At 43.3% G+C, this 21330-nt stretch overlaps 1 long non-coding RNA gene across 10 annotated transcripts in view; it reads right to left on the bottom strand.

Annotated features, from left to right (window-relative positions):
* Nucleotides 1-21330, bottom strand: part of LOC141774164 (uncharacterized) — a 188862-nt gene that overhangs the window by 39349 nt on the left and 128183 nt on the right. For all 10 annotated transcript variants that reach the window (XR_012595247.1, XR_012595246.1, XR_012595238.1 and 7 more), the window contains exon 6: nt 21057-21180. This is a non-coding gene — a long non-coding RNA (uncharacterized LOC141774164). The remainder of the gene's footprint in view (nt 1-21056; nt 21181-21330) is intronic.

The following is a 21330-nucleotide window of genomic DNA, read 5'->3' as shown; positions in this document are numbered from 1 at the left end:
GCTGCTTCTTCGTGTAAACGTCTTATTGATGAATGTCCTTAAAGCTAAGACTGATCTTATCGTGGCTCATATTTTGTTTGGCTTCTTGCAGAGATTCCTAAACTTCTCACTTGCTCATTTTTTTGGCCAAATCCTACATTTCAGGCCAAACTAGCTGTGCCGGCGTTAACTTTGGTCTCACGGGAGCTGTGAGAGCATTTCTGAGTTGTATAAATAAATATGGAAAGACGTTCGTAGAATTACACTTGATCTGGGAAATATTGCTGTCGACCCTGCTATTCCATGTTTGTTTCAGACGCTGCTAACTGGTGATTAAGTGCATTTTTGGCGCTGACCGAGATCAGTCAGCCAGTAAACAATAGTGCGATCGGTTGCTGCGTCAGAGTTCGGAGTAAACAAATCACACGCTTTAGTAAGAGACTTGAGCCAGAGAGGAAACTGGCATCTGCAACCACGGCCTCAAGTCACGGCCTCCTATGTAGCTCTCCCCACCAGGAATCTCGATGACCAAAAGCCATCTAACTCTCGTGTCAATGGTGGTGAGAGCCGCTCCACCACATGTGAGCATTCCTGGGGCACCACGGCCTCGCCACAAGCTCATATTTATCGTGTGTGGTTGAAACGCCACGGAGGAGGCCACAGCCAACACATAGCTCAAGGAACACACACACACACACACATGCCGTATGCTGTCTGGCCTCGCTCTGATATGTCTGTCCAGCTCATCTCCTCTGTAATATAGACAGAATCAGCAATATTGTCAGCAGTCCAACTCCTGTAAAACAAGTCTGGCAGCCATGAAGTCACAATATGAGCAGCCTCCCATCAAGATCAGTGCGCTGTTACTTGCTTTAAAGGTGACCTACCAGACTGGTGCAGGGTAATTACTGCTCTTCTAAGTCTTTTGTATTTTAATTAACCCAAAGTTAATGGAGTTTAATCACTAACACCGAAAAAGTTCCCTGTCTTTACAACGCATGGAGTGTGTGTTATAGCAGATATAACGACTGTCAGAGAGGTTGTCTCTGACACACACAGGCCATTAGCAACCAGTAAGAAGTGCGGGGAGTCCTTCCTCTGGGCCCTTTGATTGTGGACTGTCTTAGTAGTTTTAGTGGCGCTCGGCTATTATCATCCTCCAAGGTAACATGCAATGGTGCTTTTATGTCTTCCCTGAACTTTGGACCCAGCTGGATGTGTTTAGAACTGTTATAATGTAACAGAGGTTCAAAAGATTTCACTACCTTCCATTTAGCTCTCCTGCTGACACTGTTGGGCCACTTTAATATGCTTCCACACAGAGTCTGGATCTCATCAAGGCCATATGAGGGAAGGGGGAAAGGTGGGTGGGTTGACAGGGGGGCTGGCTTTACAGGGAGAATCAATGTGATAAAGTGCGGATCCATTAGCCGCAGTGGTGGTGAAGCCTGACAGACACGACCGGCTTGTGGGCTGATTGGAACAAGTCGAGAGGGCGACATTACACGAGGGACATTATGTTGTGATAATTGCGATCAAATGTGGCGCAATCCTCTGTTTTGACTGGATTTTAGCAGCTCATTCCTGCTTTTTAAAGTGTGATATTTGACGACAGTTAACATTTGGAGTTGTTTGAAAGAAAAGCAATACCAAAAACCACAGTTTCACAGTTTCAAGGTACCTCACAGCCCCCGACTTGACTGGACCAGAGTGTCAGCCCAGGCATGAGTACAGAGTATTTTCCTAGGCTATGGCGTCACTTTCCCCTGGCCTCTCTGGAGAGTGTGGTGGGACGCTGTAAAACTTTACTGAGGGGAGTAGTGCGACATGGGAGTGTCTCACCTCCATTAAAGTCCTTGCCAGGGTGCTGTGGCATTTAAACACTCATAAATACATAACGGTGAGATCTACAAACCCCTAACATGGAGTTCCCCAGTCTAAGGGGGAACGGTAGGGGGGACCGCAAGGGGTACGACATAGAGGGAAGGGTCAGCGGTGGCGTTCTGGTCTGATACCAAACTAAATTACTCCCAAAAAAACGTAACAGAAACCACTAATACCAACTGGCCCTCTGTAGTCGCACAGAGCCTCAGCCAAGCCTCTGCTCCCTGGGAGAACGAGGCCACCAATATAGTCATCATAACCAGTGTGTTTTTCTTGCTCGTGTTTTACAGGCAACGGGTTAAGTCACCAGCATCTGGAGGCCCTTGCTGCAATTGAGGGGAGGTCAGCGCAGGAGCAGGCTTTTTTCAATACTGCAAAATAAATTGCTGAACCAAATAGTAATGTTGGAGCGGGTGAGGGCAGCTTGCCTTGCACAATGTAAATGTCAGTCAGGTGTGACATTAATAGCCTATATCCTGCTTTTGGCAGTGTGAGTTTGTGCCTGTTGTTGGGAGAGTGATGAGTGTGCGGTGGGGAGCCGTGGATTAATCTGCTGGCAGGATTGACATGCGGAGTGAGAGGGAGAATTGGGAGAGAGTGGCAAAAAGCTGTTAGCAGCGGAGCGGGCTGACATCACCAGAGCTGATACAATCAAAGTTCTGGTTGTAAACGAGCCCACCAGTCCAGAGCGGAGGGGCTGGGCTATGTCAGCCTCCTGAGGTAATGCACACTGCTGTGAGCTCTGCTTGCTCTGCATGAGGAGGATTTGGGGGGATTTTGGGTGGGCCTTTCGACGCGGCGTTCCCCTGGTGTCTAGATGGACTGTGCTGCTGGTGAGACGAGATTGATCTACGGTCGCAGCCCTGTGACAGTGAGCAGAATGAAGAGTGAAGACAAACGAAGGCCCCTGCAACGGCCAACGATCTTCATCGGTTACACAGAGAGCGAACAGGACAAGAGCTAGAGCATAGTGTGTTTACCCAGGTGTGTGTTGTAGCTTGCCAGCTGCTGTGGAACAATATTGAAAGCAGACTGAAAGCTTAGCTGTATGTACAAACCTGACCAAGAAGAGCGTGTCCTTTACAAAAATGGCTCGGTTTATTATTTTCTGAAGGCAAATCAAGGCTGGGCTCTCTTACAACTGCTGCTCTGCATTCCCATACTCCTACAGTACCTTTCCTTATCTCAGTAAGGGAAATGTTCCACAATTAAGATGATTTAGATATATGTATGTTACAAAAGGAATTACAGTAAGCTTGATCTAACTGAGCGCAGGCTTTCAGAGTATTCACAGAAGAGAACTGAATTGTAATTTCAATTAATCCAAGCCGTTTGGCCCCTTATTTTAAATGTTTTCCACAGAACTTGTATATTAACACCTAAAGCTGTTCAGTGAATAGGACCATTAATGCAGAGGTGGTTTTGTAGAAAGGTTTCTGGCTTGCCTACTTAGTGTATATCTGTAACACTGTGGATTCATATTCCCAACCCCAAATTTTCACTCTGCATGAGAGAAGTATTGCAACAGCTATTGGCAAAAGAGCCTGACTACAAGCTCTTTTTTTCACTTCAGTGTATAAAAGTATTAGTACGGTAGTCATGCCAGGAAAAGTAAATCCTCCAAAGCTTCGTGCATGCACATACAAGCGCGTGCGTGCACGTTTGCACATGCATAAGTGCGTACTTATAGACGTGTGTGTGTGCGGACGGAGACAAAGTCAATCTCATCAATTCAGTGGGGTATTTCCAGCAAGCCCACTGCTTCTAATTACAATAGACCTTGCAGTCATTGTCTATTTTCTCTTTCTTTCATTCGTCTGCCATCAGCGTCATATGGTTGCAGTTTGCATTAATTCATATGTGGTCCACATTTGTGTTTGTAGCCTCAGTAGTTTAATCTCAGCCCAATCACAACAGAAAGGTATGTTCCGGATGCTTCTCAGAGTCATCCCATGCCTGCCCTCTGGATATAGAGGACTAGCTATAGCAGTAATAGCATTGCTCAACGCGGCACAGCATAATCATCAGCGCTGTGTGCCAAAACACACACACACTCACACTCACACAAACCATCTTTGCACTTGAGCAAAACTATACTATACTACTATAAATGCTATATGAAATTGTTTAAAACACAAAAATTTGAAATTGAAATGAGAGTAGTTACGGTTTGCAAACTGAAAAAGTATCCATCTGGCACTGACATAGATTCTTTATGTTAAAGAAAACAATGTACAAAGTGTTTTGTATTGCAGGAGGGTTTGAAAGCTGCACACATGGAAGGAGGTCATGCCTTCTGCATTCAAAGGAACTTACAAATTAAAAACAAACTTTAGTGCAGGCATTAGTCCAAAAAGTATTATTGTTTTAAGCATTGTATATATATGTAAGAGTGTGGTGTCTTCCATAGTATGTCTTCCATCTCCTTGCACACACTATGTGAGGTCCCGTTGTCCTTGTTCTACTGTATGTCTGTCAGTATGTTCTGTTAAACGCTGTATATTGTCCATGTGCCTCTGCGCTAATAGCGCCAACACAAATTCCTGTACATTTATTTTTCTTGGCAATTAAAGTGTCTTTGCTGCTTTATTCAGAAGTGGTGGTCAAAGCAGCGTGTGCCAAAAATGGAAATTAATCCCATGGCCAACAATTGAATTTGACAATGAAAAGAAAATGCAATATCTGTATGATTAGTGGGATGTAGGGAGTCGGTACATTTTATTGCTCTCCTAATGAGGGCCAATCAGGGCAATAATGAATGTTACTGGAGCTGGTGGAGCCGCATGCTGCAAATGTGACAAATTGGCTCTTGTACTGTAGTCAGCGCGGTTTTGCACAGAGCTGATGTGACTTGACATTCGAGAAGGGTATTCCTCCTTTGGCAGGGTCTGTGGAAGATAATGACTGCCATATTACATCAACATAGTGCCACGCCAACTGCTCAACTGATGACACATCCCATGATGCAAAGCTTTAATGCGCTTCCCGTCAATGGTTGTCATACGGCTCTCAATATTGGTTATTTCTCAAGCTGTGTTGTAACAGATAGTTAAACAATGATTCTATTTTAAAGTGCACAGAGGGGGCTCCAAAGGGATTAAAGAGACATTAGTATAGATTTCATGTCTATTTAATTTGTCTTTATTAAAACATGTATCAATATTAATATGTCAGTCTCATAATCCTCCTCTGACACTGTCCGCATATCAGTTTACCTCCTGTGTGGTCCACAATGAAAAAGAAACCATCAATGATGACGTACAAGATAAGAAAATATCTCACGTTTATCTGAGATCCACGTTCTTTAGGAGAGAATTTGTATTTTGCTGCAGAGTTTTGATTCATTACTTCAGACAGACGGAGACCTGTTGCTGCTGACATTCCCCTCAATTTGGAGTAATAATCAAATTTTGAATGTAATTGAAACACAAACGGGGGACAATAGTTGGAAAAGATCATGCTTGGTGAGCACAGCAATTATTCCCTGTTACAAAATACATTTAAAATTACCCTTATCTACTACAAAGTCCAAAAACTAAGCAGTTCCCTGTGTGTACAGTAACTGCACTGCTGGTAAACAGAATCAGTCTTGAAGAGCGTGTATTCAAGGTCTCGTTCCACCCCAGAGGAACTATGCAAAAAGATTATTCTGTTTACTTGACCTTGTCAATCGTCCCCACGCCCATGTTGGATTGATTTTCCTTGAAACTATCTCTCGATCAGCATTTTGCTTCCCTCGTGAGTCAGACTGCCATCCATTGTTTACTATTGTATGAGCAAAAATAGCTCTCAAACTCTGCGGTGAGTTTTTAAATAGTTATCCTGACTTTTCAAGAGTGTGTAAAAATCAAAAAAGCAAATCCCTTTTCACTTAAAGCCTGCCTTTTTTTTTATTGGATATTACCCTGGATTATCAGGTGTGGGTGGGCTTGGCTGTTCGTCAACCTATTAGCTTCAAGCCACAGACTCCCATCTCGCCAGTTTATAAGTCATTGCCAGCCAAGACAAGGTGGTGGTCTAGATTTCCAGAAATCAAAGCAGATTGTTGTAAATCGTGATCATCACTTCCTTTCTGCATCCAAGGAAAGCATTTTGGAGGTGGTGGGCGATTACTCTACCAGACGCTGGTGTAACGTAGTATGTTTGGCTTTACCTATCCATCTGGAACGCATTACACAACACAAGGTACACACTGTCATGGCAACATGGGCAACATGGTCCCAGGACCACAGCCAGATCAAGGTCGAAGCTCAAAGAAAACAACTGATGTCACTCAAAGTGTGGAACGGAGATGCCTGCTACACTTTGCCAGGTACATTTTAGATTAGCGAGAGGATCAACACTTGTGCACAGAGTTATCCTCAACACGCTCGTACAAGAAAGTACCGCAAAGTTGCATATATATCGACTCCGCTAGCTCGGTGGCTGTGGTGAGCAGAGTCCCTGCTGGGTCCAGTTGGGAAGGGGCCACTCTGTGGTTAATTAGCGGGCAGCGATTTGGCCCCAAGAGGGCCAGGTCGGCCCACCAGTGAGCTCACTTCCCCTCGTCTTCACACTCACATGCACGGCCGCTCCCCAGCTATGAGTCAGCCTGTGGAGAGCGAGAGAGCGAGCGGGAGAGCGAGAGACAGGAAGTCATTTTACCCGCATCGGGCCCATCTCCAGTCTCATCGCCTGCCAACTCTGAGTAGTGTGATTACAGGCGAAACTGATTAAAACAAAACAACTTAGCCTTGTAGACCCCCCTACTCCTCCACACATATACAGTACACATGGACTGTAACACACACACACACGCACACACACACACACACACACCGAGTCAAGAGAAACAGGATGTTAGCAGGATCCTGGACGTGATCTTTTTAGACTCTAATGGCATCCTGATGGAACACAGGTGCCTCCTGAGAGTTGCAGCACTTACACTGAATACACATGAGATGACTCAGTGCCCGCTTTCCTGGTTTAATCATTTAATGATTATTATGTCTTTAGGTATTTCCTCATGCTCGTGCTTTGGTACCGCTCGGGAGCTTCAGTCTGGTTTCTTAAAGACAAAGTTAAAAGACTTGATAATAAAGTGATGAGAAAGCAGGTCTCTGTGCCAGCCACATAAACATGCCTCTGACTTTTAAAGGATTTTCCCTGAGACATCGGATGCAGGTGCTCTGCAGAGATCAAAGAGGCCAAGTAAAACCTACTTAGTTTGAGAACTCCAAGAGAGCTGATTTATTCAGCCAGTCCCACTGTAAAAATGCCCTGTAGTTTGGTTGAGAACCTCCAGCTAATGATGTTGTATTCCTTCAGAGCAGTTAAACACGATGATGCATTTTCTGTCACTGTAATGGAAACAAAAAACTTCCTTGGGGAATCTGCTGGTCACCTGTGTTGGATTTCTAACCTTTAATGGTTGAGTATGGAATGCACCATAATTTTGATACCTTGTCTTTCAGGAATACAGTGCATCATGGCGCATGTGGCTTTAATTATGGGTTATGTGGAACTTAGAGCATGAATCAATATACTACAGTACCTATCATTGCCATGTGCTTGAGGCTGGGGGAATTTTGCATTTTGGAAAGTAACTGGAATGCACTCAATGAACGCAAAAATGTCACACACAGCTTTTTTTTCGTTATGTCTCCAATGACCCTGCCACACCAGCTACAGTATGTTTTTTTTTTAATATGGCATTTTAGCTCACACTGTAGAGCGGCGAATTGGGACAGAAATGGACTGTTTCCAAAACGCAGCGAACATTTGCTCATCAAATCCAGCAAACATGCGAGTCCAACCCAAGGCAGTGAACCAGTGCGGGCGAGGAAACCATCCGGCAAACAAATAAGGCTTTCACTGTAGAGCCTTGCCATTGCCATGGGAACAGTGTGTTTTACTGCACAAATCAAACATAATAAGGTATAATAAAGTGTACAGTACTGCAGTAGACTAGAGTGCATCAGAGTAGGGCAGAGAAGGGGCAACGAGAGCCAAAAGGGTTTTGGGTTTTTGCACAAAGACATAGTAACTTATACGTCAAAAAATCCATTGGCGTAGGTGTTACTTTCTCCTAAACATGAGCAACTTACTGTGCATCTATGTTGAAATCCTGTGTTGTGAAAGCAACAAGTTTAATTAAAAATATGACATCAACAATCACATAATATGATGACATCAGTCCTATCCCTGGGGTGACAATGCCATGGCAATCATGACTCTTGGTTTTGGCAAATGTTGATATGCAATCATTTTTGACCTGTCACTACATGCTTGATTTCAACTGAATCAGTGGATTTACTGTCTCGTTGCATCATAGGCAGCCTGATGGCAGAACGAGCCCAGAGGCCTGTACTACGAAGCAAGTTCAACACACCCAGGGTATCTTCTTGTTATTTGGCTTAACTAACCCTAACAACTGCGATCCCGCTAAGTGACCCTACGACCGTGGTTATCAACTCGGTAAATCAACCCAGGGCTTCTCCATCTGGCCTCTAGTGATGGGAGCATTTAGGTTTGAGCAATGGCACTGCTGAATTTTTAACCAGAGCACTGAAACCCTGAGGGTTACAGGGCTGTTGATTGCCACTGTACATACTGTATTTCTTTCTACATTGTGACATCCTCATGTCTGATTTTTCCATCACTGCATGTTTTCAACTCACTCCTCATTCACAAACTTTCTTTTCTAAGCGAACATTCAATGAGTTCCTTGACATAGTCCAAACCATGTTCCTCATTCTCTGCTACAGAAAAACCCTCACTGTACTATTAAGCAGCTTTTTGAACCACTCGGCGTGTTTACGCCAAGTACTTGGAGTTGGCTTCCGTGTGCACAGTTCCTGTATGATCATCTGTCAAAGTGGCCATAAACAACTGTTTCAGTGCTGAAACAGCTTTCCCTCCTGGAGGCTTCCAGTAGCAGATAAATGCCTTAAACAAACTCACAGCTCTGGAGCAGTGGCATGTACAAACACAAATATGAACAAACACGTGGTATTCACACAGCACCTTTACGGTGCGTTCACCTGTGTGCTCTCCACCCAACGCTACGCTCGCACATTTCCCTCAAAGTGCTCACAAATCAAGACACACCCTCCTTCACATATCTGTATTGAAGCGATAAAGAAGCTGGATAGATTCCAGACACTCCTTCAACAATGCTTGATATTGTGCAACTATAGAGAGCAGTCAAGAGCATGAGGATCACAGAGCGAAACACTGCAAACATAAATGAGATCAGTCCCTATGGATGACATGCACCCAGTCATTATGGAGCTTAAGGATCAGAGCTTTGGCTTTGTTCCCTTGTCATGGTGCTTCAAGGCTGAGATCCTCCAAGACTGTGAGCTACCTCTTCTGACCGGGCCTCCTCACCTCAAACACCACCCATTCCCATATCATGTCAGTGTACCACATCTAATAGTAACCCCAGGGATGAGTGGATTTTCTGCCTGGTTTCTCCTCAATACAGCCTCCTGTATCCCCGCTGAGTGAATGTTTCACAGACATCCTCATAGGGAGTTGACACAGGATGACACCGAGCTCGTACTACAACGCAAACTGTTTTACAGCAAAGGGCGACCCAGAGGTGAAGCGCTGCTGAGGGGAATAGGGGTAAATAGGGGACACAAAGCAGCAGCTCGCCGTGCAAATATTGCGGTGAGAAGGAGGGGAGGCTCGCAGGACCATTACCTGTGAGGATTGAACTTCTTGTTTTGACACGCACAATACATATACAAGAAAGGAATACTGGAGACATGAGGGCAATGGTGAAGGCTGGGGTGATTGAGCACCTCCATACAATGTACAGTCACCTGAGTATACACGCAATAGTGAAGAGCATGCAGCAGCCATCTATTTACTGTCTTTTGTCTGTCTTTTATTTATGGTCACATTGTACACAAGTTCACGAAGACGCAAACTGAGAACAGATAAAAGTTTTTCTTCTGTCTATGTTCACAAACCCTTAAAAGACATCTGCTGATGATGATCATGCGACACAATCGAAGGCTGAATAACAGCTACTAAGTGGACCTGGAGGTGAGGTTGTTTTGTCAACTGCTGTTTTAAGGGGCAAAAAATGACCTTTGAAACTGAACTTTCCTTAAAGTGGCCATAAAAAAGGTGAGTAAAACATCATGAGCGACTACATCTGCTGATGAAGATCATATGAAATGATCAAAAGTATAAGAACAGCTACTAAATGGACCTTGAGATGAGATTGTTTTGTCAATTTTGGGTCCGAATTTTTGACATAGTGGAAGAGCAGTGTTTAGAGGGACACTATCCCTAACCTTAAAACATGACACACTTAAAATGATGTATGATTCATGATACAAATAACATAATAATACATAAAACAATATGTGTGTGTACTGTGCAGAATAATCCACCTACAGCAAATAATTATCATGAAATTATCAAAGGGATCCACGAGACGGAACGACTTTTCTACTAAGACTGAGAAATGATTTATATATTGCGAGATTGATAACGTAACATATTTGTTGGAATAATTATGATTTTCCCCCTAATTTGTCCCTTTTGTCACACAAATGCTTCATAACTGCCTGTTAAACAGGTTATACAGTATGTAATTAACTGTAACTGTAAATACTTCTACCATATTTATTAGGCATGTTAGAAAATATCGATGCTCTTGAGTGTATCGCGATATTATGTTCTGTGATACTGTAACGATTCTCAAAAGCAATGCATCGATTTTTAATTAATTGTTAACATGCAATGCTATGATGTTGGATGTTACAAGGACTTTGATAAATGCAAATGCAGATCCCACTGTTCTGACAGTATAAACTCAGACTTTATGCATATGGCAGTGTGTTTTCTTTACTACGACAGTTTTCCTAAAAATTAAATTTAAAAAAATCGCATTATATCGCCTTGATTGCAGTACCGCAAGTAGGCTGCCCCCTCTGAGTCGACTAATCGGTTGTTTTGGTCTTAGTCGACTAAGATTTCTTTAGTTGATTAGTCATTTTTTATGATTTTTTCATGCTGAGTGACTCATTTCTAAGAAACTTATGAGCACATCTCTGGTAAACGCAAGATTTAAAATGGTGCTTTTTGTGTGATTCTTTGTGGAGTTTCACAGATCTGTTTATTAAATCAACTAATCGAGTAGTTGACAAAATCATATTAGCGTTAGTCGACTAAGAATCTCCTTGGTCAAGGACAGCCTTAATCGTGATATATCGCAATATATTGAATCGTAACCCCTGTATCATGATACGTATCAATAGATTCTTGCCAGTACACATGCAGCCCTAATAATTATCATCCATCCATTATCTGTAACCGCTTATCCTATTCTTATCTGGAGCCGATCCCAGCTGACATTGGGCGAAGGCGGGGTACACCCTGGACAGGTTGCCAGACTATCAAAGGGCTGACACATAGAGGCAGACAACCATTCACGCTCACATTCACACCTACGGGCAATTTAGTGTCATCAATTAGCCTAACCTGCATGTCTTTGGACTGTGGGAGGAAACCGGAGAACCCGGAGAAAACCCACGCTAACACGGGGAGAACATGCAAACTCCACACAGAAGGGCCCCAAGCCGGGTTTGAACCTACGACCCTCTGCTAAAAACTGCACCACTGTGCAGCTAGTAATTATCATAGTTTAATAAATACTATAGTGTAAATGAGTTGTTAATATGCCTTCTGTGCCAACACAAAAACATCAGCATTTTCTTTAGAAGCTGTACCATATGTGACAAACATTACAGTCAAATGTCTATACTATACATACATATTACTGCGTAAACTGTACCTTTGGCACTAATGGGGTCCCATCCTGAGCCATGTGCATGTGCTATTATATATGTGTTTGTGTGTGTGTGTGTGTCTTAGCAGTCACATTGCTTGTAAATGTGTACTTGGCAAATAAAGTTGATTCAGATTTTGCCTCTAATGGATTTCACTTATTATATTTTGTAACCAGATTACAGTAATCCTGTTACGTTTACTTCACAACTCTGAGAATAAGAATAAAGGGGACTTTATGGCCTGGATGACTAGCAGCCTCAAATGGGATGTAATGACAAACATTGGAGCTTGTTTCTCAGTTGTGAAACACAGACCCAGAGGACGTAGAGTCCAGGCCTAATAGCCAAAGGGACTGGGCTTGGCTACAGCCACTAATTTATACTATAGTGGTCATTACTGAGAGACAGCAGCCAGCTGTGGTGTACTGCTGCTTATCTGGAGGTAATGAGAGGTAACATGGGTGTAATGTGGTTCCATGAGCACATATTTGTCTCCACATCCAGAATGTCTCTTGACTCTCCCTCTCCTTTCTCCCCCTGTCAAATAAATCCTCTGTGGCTGTTTTGAAAAATCCCTCCACCTTTTTTTTCTGCCAAAACATTCCTTCTCCCTCTCTTTCTCCAATTCCTCATTAAACTCACGAGAAAGAAAGCGTGTTTAGTGCGAGCTCGGGGGGCCCCCCGGCTCAGTTGTGGGAAGGGAACTGTAACGGTTAATGGAGGGAGGTCTCGCCCAGGGAGAGAAGACACCTACATTCAAAACACACACACAGATCAGAGAGCGGCGATGTTTTTCGGGTGATGTCAAAGGCGGCAGATGCACAGAACATGACTCAAGTAACAGCGGGAATCCTGATGGGACTCAGGTGATGGAGAGGAGAAGGGGAGAGAGGAATAGCCCAAGGATACATGGCGCTTGTCTGGCCTGTTTCCCGGCCTCCCGTGTTGGAGCATGAAAAGGAGCAGGTCGTTTACACCCCAGTGAAAAAAGCCACCATAGCCACAGCAGCACCTGGATGTTATTTGGGCTAATGGACTCAGGGCTTACTCAATAGTAATCAACTTGGGGGGGCTTCATGCGCCACCTTTCTCTAGCACTCCCATTCTTTGTCTTTTCTCTCCACTTCCCTCCCCCCCTACCTGCTCCCACTAGCTCCCACCCTGTCCTTATCTCTCCCCACCCTCTCCTTTCTCCCTCTCATGTGTTTATTTTATTTTGCGGAGAGCTGTGTTATGACAAAGACTTCACTCCCCGGATGTATGCAGTCAGTGCTTGTGTCATGCCCTTATGAGGTATGGGGGCCCTCACAGCTCTGCCAGCCCCACCCGGCCTGCCCTTCCCAGGCAGAAAGGGCTGGGAGGAGGGTGGAGGGTGGAGGGTGGAGGGGGTGACTCCTGCCCACACCCTGTCCTGTCCTGCCTGGCGTTGATGGAAACTTCGCACACACACAACCACACAAACAGACAGAGGATAGCTAGATTCACCCGGCAAGATTTTTTCTTTCTCTTTTGTTCTCATGGACAGTTGAAAATGCTGACATGAGACTTCCTGGCACAGTCCATTTTCCTGTCTCGCTGCTATTACCTCATTCATACAAGCTTCAAAACGGTTCAGGATTGTTTACCATCCATCACAAAGTCCTGGAGGGCTAAAACCTTTAGCTGGAGTCATGTAAGGCTCGATAGCTGCATAGCATAGTTTATCATGCGGCAGACTCGTTTATCCTCTGCTGGCTCTTTTCATTCAAATCACCAGAGGGTTATTTTTTAAGTGGGAATGCATGCCTTCGCTGTGGAGTGTTTTCTATTACAGCATTTTCATTCTCAATGTCTATCTCTTTCATCCTCCTTGACAAAAATGACAAACACATCTCTTTGTTCACCATGAAATTCACTTCATTTGTCATATCGTGTAAGAATCTCTCACCCCGAGACACAAAGAGCAGAGTCAAGGGGGATTTATGGTCTCTGCAAGCAGCAACTTATGAATGGATTCAAATGGAAAGTTGAGCTGAAATAATGATATATTAAATCCCTCGAAATTGTGCTGCAAAAATATTTTGTTTCTCACGTCTTCCTCACTTTCGAGACAACTGGTTGATCCTAACACCAAAGATGCCACCCAAGACATACCAGTTAACATGGACCCTGCAGAGAGCTGTTTAAGAGGAAACAAATGGGACTGTACATGAAAAATAAACCCAGTATGATAAAAGTTGTCAAATGTGTTTCCATCCGTCTCATCTTCTCTCCCTTTTGCTTGAATGTGAAAAAAGCCCTAAGCAAAAATGTTACATTTCATCATTTTTCCATTCTTTAATTTTCACCACAAAGCCTGACATGTTTTAAGAGGTGCAACCTAATATTGCCTGAACTCCAGGACCTACCACAAAGATCTCTGGGTAAATGGGAGGGAAGGAAGTGCACAGACAGGAGGACGGGCGTGGATGGAAAAGTGCGCAGTAACTTGGCTGCAGCACACCCTTAAGTAACAACACATGGCAGTGGAGGAATTCCACATTCGCGGACACTCTACATGAGCAAGGATGGGAAAGGCTGTCCGGCTGCTCGCACCGAGCGACCGGCCGGTTCCGAATGGGAAGCTGATAAGGCACTGCCATACCTAATTCCTTTCCATGTTCTCATCCTGGGTAGGCATCACAATGGGCATGATTCATGGGGGTAATTCCGCCAGCTACTGACTTGGCTCCTGCCTGCATTTGGGAAGAATGTGACCTCACAATACGCCTCTTTCAGGCCCATCCCTGTCTGACTTCGACCAGCCTCTCCTTGAAGCCCTCTTCTGTTAGAGACTGCAGAGTGAGGACAAGGGAATGCAGCAGAAAGGCAAGGAAGAGAGGCTAAGTTGAGGGGGGAAAAATCCTGCAAACATACTCCTCCTTCCCCATCTCCTCTCTTCCTACCTCACTCTCTCCTTCCCAGTCTAATAACTAAATGATGTGCAGTGAGGAGGGGCATTTAAAACAATGAACTTGAAAGTCAAACCACCGTGACGACCACAGAGACAAGTCCTGATTGCACGGAGGAAGTTGTAGGTGTGATGCCTGTTTTATGTTTCCATATATCAGCCGCAGGGAGTACCACAAGTCTAGCCTAAGTGATGATCTGAACAAGAACACGTGATGCAAAACAGTGTTTTGCAACATGAGACCTCTGAAGCACTCTCTATCTTGTGCTTAAACAAACTGCAATCATCGTGGGTAATTATTTAGCCGTATTAGGCCATTTGAAGCTCGGTTAATTCCTGGTTACATTCCATCTGTCACAGACACAAAGGCCCTTGTCTTTATCTGCAGTCAGCGCTGAAATATAAATTACTCTGCGGAGTGGCTCAGGCAAAAGTAAGCTTACAATGGATGGAACATAAAAGTGTATAATCATAATCACTGCCTATAGCGAGTTAAAGAAACGTAGTCTACAAAGGCCTTAAAATAAGATTAATTGAGCAACCACAAGACATGTAAAGTTGAACAAGCTACACATCTGTCTTTTAATTATATCAAGACTGAATATGAGGCAATCACAAGCAAACTAATTTAAACTGAAGAGGGGGTAAGTATATATCTTCAATAGGGGAAATTGTATCCTCTAATGTATAATGTATGTAATTTGCAAGCACATCAGGCATAACCCTAGTCATCAACGGCTCTTTCTTGGATGTAGATCTCAGAAATATGAGTTATTCTACCTCCTTAAAAAAAAAAGTTCAGAGAAAGTAGAATAATGCCTGTGGTCCAATAAATCTCTTTTTTATTCAAGTAATTCTCCCCTACCCCATTTAACTTCGCTACGGAGGAAAACGGCTTTACAGACCTGCACCATCATCAAACGGCGAACACACATGATCATAAACGCGTACAGTCTGGCACAAGCAGCGGCACGCACACGCGCGCTCTCACACCACACATATAAAAAGGGCGTTGACACGTACACGTTCGTAAGCAGAGGTGGTTTTGTCATGTCACCCTCCTTAACATCCTGCTGCAGTCGGCCTCATAGGAGGAGAAAATATGGTGTGATGTCACCTCTGGCATGGCCCCGGTGTCTGAAAACTTTTCATGCGCCGCCCAAGTGAACGAGAGGCAGACATTACTCAGAATAAGAGTGGAGACTATCTGTTCTCCACAGTTAAAGCTGGTATTTGTTAGCGTGGACCGCTGCCAGCGCTGGGCCACTGTCTGTTGACTTGCAGATCAACACAATGCAGATCACATCATTCAGACTCCACAAAACATCCTCAGTATGTAGCTGTGCCACTCTTCCCTGTCACTCTTACTGGCAGGGTCGCGCTGCTCCGACAGCACCACTGGCACTCTCAAAGCAGCCCGGCGGCACCGTCTGAAAACCACCAAGTGGGGTTAGTCATAATAGAGCTTCATCTGGCCATCAATCTTCATGCTCTCCCCCTGTTAGCAGTGCGGACTGCGTCTTGTGTTGCAGTTAAAAGCCTTGGCACCGCTCTGCCAGGCCTGTGATAAATTGATTGCTCTATGAAGCCTGTGGAGAATGTTTGGAGATCCCGATCCATCCTCGCTGTTTGTCACTGTGCATTAGCTGTGAATGAGGGGATTCCTGAACCCTGACTCATAAGCTCCCTGGGCAAGCACCTTTCAAATAAATTTCAGCAAGGAGCAGTCCACTGGCAATGTAAATTGCAGACTGATTTAGAAGGTTTGATATTTTTTCCCAAGTTTGAGAGAAAAACAAAAGCCAGAGACATTTTGGCCAAACAATGTGTCAGCAGTTAAAAGAAATAGACTATTGAAGGACCAATAAAATAATAGGTTTTGGACAAGTTATAAATTGCACGCACTCTCTGCTTTTCATCTCTGGGAGAAGCAAAGGAGAATGCTCAGCCAAATGTGCTCTTTTCTCATGTTTCTGAAACTTGTTTCTAGGGCTGTGTATTGACAAGAACCTGGCGATACGATAGATATCATGGCACTGGGGTAACGATTCAATATATTGTGAAATATTGCGATACTGTAAGCAAGGCGATATATTGCAATTTTTCAAATCTAATTTTATGAAAAGTGTCATAGTATAAAATCTGAGTAAAAAAGAAGTCCCTATGTGAAATGGTTATTGCGGGGACTAACATCATTACACATTAATACAATTGGACTCATTGGATCCACAAGAGTCCAGCTTTACAGTCATACCCAATTAATGCAATTCTAAGAAATATTCAAATGCACCATTTTAAAATAGGCAAAAACAACACATTTATACTGCATGCAAAAAACTGCATGGTTTTTGTGAGCATGTCTGTAAAGGGGAGACTCGTGGGTACCCATTTTGAACCCATTTTCATTCACATATATTGAGGTCAGAGGTCAAAGGACCCCTTCGAAAATGGCCATGCCAGTTTTTCCTCGCCCAAATTTAGTGTAACTTTGGATCGTTATTTAGCATTCCTCGCGACATGCAAGTATGACATGGCACTAACGGATTCCTTAGGTTTTCTGGTTTCATATGATGCCACTCTGGCTTTTAAAGCCCATTACAACCTCCGAAAGACAGAATAGCGGCTGGGTCCGCCAGATTTTTAAGAGGTTAATTAAAAATCAATACAGCGTTTTGGAGAATCAATACAGTATTGCGAAAAATAATATCATGATACTCGTGCGTATCGATATTTTCTTACAATCCAACTTGTTTCTCAACACAAAGCATATGGTGGCGACACTATGCTTGACTTAATTCTCTGCTAATACATGCAGGGCATTCCTAAATGTCATAGTTTGACACACAATTTTTAATTGTTAAACACAGTCATATGAGGCATTTATTTTTGTGTTTATGCAAGCTTTTACTTTGCTTATTAACATTACTCTATTACCCTCACTTCAGTGTTCCATGCATGCCTTCAAATCTCGATCAGATATCATTGTTATCTCACCCGTCATTACTGCTGTATCAACATTACAATTGCAGCTGACAGGTCTATTGAACTGTGAGGTCAAATAACACAACAGAAGAGTGCTTTTCTCACTCATGAGAAAGTACACTGTTCCTGCGGGTAGGACACAGTTGATTCTCAGCTAAATCCATTCAGTGTTTCTATTTTGGTGCGACGTCTAGACATAAAAACATTTTACTAGTGACCAAAAGCCACAGCTGGGTTCTGCAAAGCTGGATTACACTTTGACCAGCAAGAAAACACTGAACTACACGTTGGGATAACGCAAGTGTCTGCTATTGATTTCTTGCCAAGCACCTTGCAGGGTGTATATATTAACTCTAGCGATAAAATATAGATGATGAAGTCATGTGTTTACTTCCTATAATGTCGTTGTGCTGGGGAAAAGATTGTCTGCAGTCATAAAAGGTTTATATTGGAGTCTTTTATGGGATGTTCCTTGTATACATAATTGTTCGCAGGGTCATAAAAAACAAGGCCGACAAAGTGCAAATTAAGGGGTTTGTGGGGGTACTGACCACCTATTTTCCACACTCCAAGTCACAACATAGCCCTTAAGTTAGACCACAGATGATGTAATTGTAGGGTAATGAGCATTTGGAGCCGAGGGACAAAAGCTGTGCATCAAATTAAAAATGGAGGTTGCTTATTGTTTTCATTTAAAACTTTTGTCCCCTAGAAATGTATTATTGGCTCAATAAACATAATATGCCAAGACTGGAAATCCCAAAGTACAGTAATTTAACTTCAAATTGTTGTTTATATGAGACGCATGCAATGTTTTATACTTGTGAGAGTTCTTAGTTGTGAGAGATTTCTTTTTGATTAAACCCATCACAAAGAGCAGCAAAAACTATTAAAGAAAAATGTCCACAATTAAAAACTAACAGCTAAAAGCTGAAATAGCTTGGGTGCTTTTTTTAAACAGCCTCTGTGAATCATCTGTGCGATTATGCCGACTGCATCACTTCCCTTTTGGGGCTTCCTCTGCTTCCTGCAGCTGCTGAGTCAATCTCAAACTTCTTCTGTACACTTCCTCATGTATGCATTCATAAAGTGGCTCCATTCATGCCCGATATGGGCCTCTGATAGACAGAGGAGCATGGGACACGTCAGAGCCCCAGTATGCTTCAAATGAAGTACTTGTCGGAATGTCAAACAGCGCCTAAAACTGTTCTCCACAACACCTTTCTGATGTCAGAATTGGGGGGGAGCATGTCTCAAAATGTTGTAACTTTCAAAAACTGTCAATCGGACAAACGACCCCACTTCACAGAGAGATCATGGAGACAGCGTGATCAGAGACCGAAAGGAGACAGCTCACTGAGAGTCAGTTTCCTGTATCTGTGTCACGTGGGTTTCACCACCTTTAGGAGACTAGCGGCATGTCCTAAGTCTACTCAATCCAATGGGAGAAGTGAGCGTGAAAACAGATAATGACTGATTCTTTCGCCCCATAGTCACTAAAGTAAATATTGGACCCATTTTTCACAAGCCACATATCTTCAAAACATTCTGACACTAAAATGGCATTTTTCAGACGGACAAATCAGGAATAAAATTAATTTTGTTCGAGACCTTTCTGTCTCAGCAACACTCTCATGAGATCTGGCAAATAACGTTCACTAACGCCCTAGCTAACTAATTTATGCAACCAGGAGGAGGCTACTACTAAGTTTTTTTTAAGCATACTCAATGCTTACATTTATATATACTCATGTGTAAGAGCCTATAGCAATGAAAATACAGTACAGCGGAGGCTGATGCAAAGTTTTGTTTAGCTGGTACTTGGTCATAAACCAGATATTAGACAAGTTAAAATTTGGTTTAGTGATGACAAAAGTTGTTACAATTCAAATTTCATGGCAATCCATCCAGTAGTTGTGAAGACATTTCACTCAAAACAACAAATGTGAACCACATAATTAATAATTTCATGACAATCCATCCAATAGTTGTTGAGATATTTCAGTCTGGATCAAAGTGGTGGACCTGACATTACCAGTTTTCAGGCGCTAACATGGCTAAACACTACTTCATATTCTAAATCCCCCAAAATGCTTAAAGGACCAGTGTGTAACAATTAGGAGGATCTATATCTCATATATCTCATCTCATATCTCAGTATGTTTTCTTTAGTGTACAATCACCTGACAATAAGGATCGTCATGTTTCCATTACCATAGAATGAGCCCTTCATATCTACATAGGGAGCAGGTCCTCTCTCCACAGAGTCCGCCATGTTGCACCGCCATGTTTCTACAGTAGCCCAGAACGGACAAACCAAACACTTAACTTTTCCTGCTTGGGATTCAGAGTCAATAAAGTTACTTGCTCCCGTCGCCGCTGCTCTCTCTCTCTCTTGCTTCACCACTCACTTTCCACGTACACACACACTCTAAGGACTCTACGCTTACAACAACTAGCTCTAGAGAGGACCATTCACGTTTTCGCGTGGGCCACTGTAGTAATCCTACACACTTGGCACACGGGCGAAGTTGTAATCTGAAACTTCACCGCCAGAACTCTCACACTGTTCCTTTAAAGATTGTTCTTCTTAATTAGTAGGGCATACAATTGTTGTCCAAACTCAGGATGTGAAAGTTAAACAAATTCTTTGCAGGGTCACTGCCATACTCGACATCAAACACTCATTTTGACTGATTTCTTTCCTTCAGCAGAACAAATTCTATTTTTTCGTCTAATCTTCAGGAAACATATTGGTGTGAGCGCCCTGGTTCAGCACAACAATACTGACTCAAAGGCCTGTCTTGATTTAAAAAAGCACTAAATTAAGCCAAAAGAGTCAGCAGGAAGAAAGGACCTCCATTAGCCTTCACTGCAGCCGCTGATGAGTGATATGATAGCGAGCCCATTCAAACTGCTAATTTTACACATGATTGAGGCTCTACTGGATGTAATGAAATGGCCTTCCTGAATATTGCACTTGAGTGACTGTGTGACCACCAGCACAATAGCTGCTATTATAGTTGTGGGCCCTCAACCCATTTTTCATTGTACCAGGTTCACTGTGTTATTATTGCAGAACTCGGAGTGAACCCGCGGCTTTGGTTTCTTGCTGTTACGGATGTGACCGTTCTCTCCACCGGGAGCAATTCACAGAGCGTTAATTGACCACCGCAATCACTCAGCAGATTTATGGAAAGTCTGAGAGGTCACAGGAGACTTCCAGGGGAGGCCGTCCAGGGAGCAGGGCCGGCCCCAGAGCTGCGGCTGGGCAATTTCTGGCCTTTGTAACTACACTACAGGTTCATAAACTCTGCTTTCCTACACTGACCTCAGAGGAAATGTAGATTTCATAGAAAAGTAATATTTAAATGGGCCATAGAGGGATTATTAAATCATCTTGTGGGTGTTGATTAACTTATAATCGCTCTCTAATATTTCCAAAGCCATGATCATGATGCAGAAATTTGAAAAACAAATACTGTACTCACCAAATCTCATGACCCAGATGTGTATCCTTCACCGAGGAGGAGGGGGGAGGGGGGCTGGTGACACAGAATAGGCGTGGGCACTGGGGTCCATCTGGCCGACTATAATCAGCTTTGAACAACAGATCTACACACAGCAAAACGACACAAAGCGCATGTGTAAAAACAGACTGTTAGCTACAGAAGCTAGCATCTGACTATCTTTATTCAAATGCTTTGATTTGTAAAGATCCAACGTGCAAGTGTTTATGTAAAAACAGTGGAAGGATGGGTATTG

This window comes from Sebastes fasciatus, chromosome 9, assembly GCF_043250625.1.
Source record: "Sebastes fasciatus isolate fSebFas1 chromosome 9, fSebFas1.pri, whole genome shotgun sequence".
NCBI lineage: Eukaryota > Metazoa > Chordata > Actinopteri > Perciformes > Sebastidae > Sebastes > Sebastes fasciatus.
This window is presented reverse-complemented; position numbering and strand designations above follow the sequence as displayed.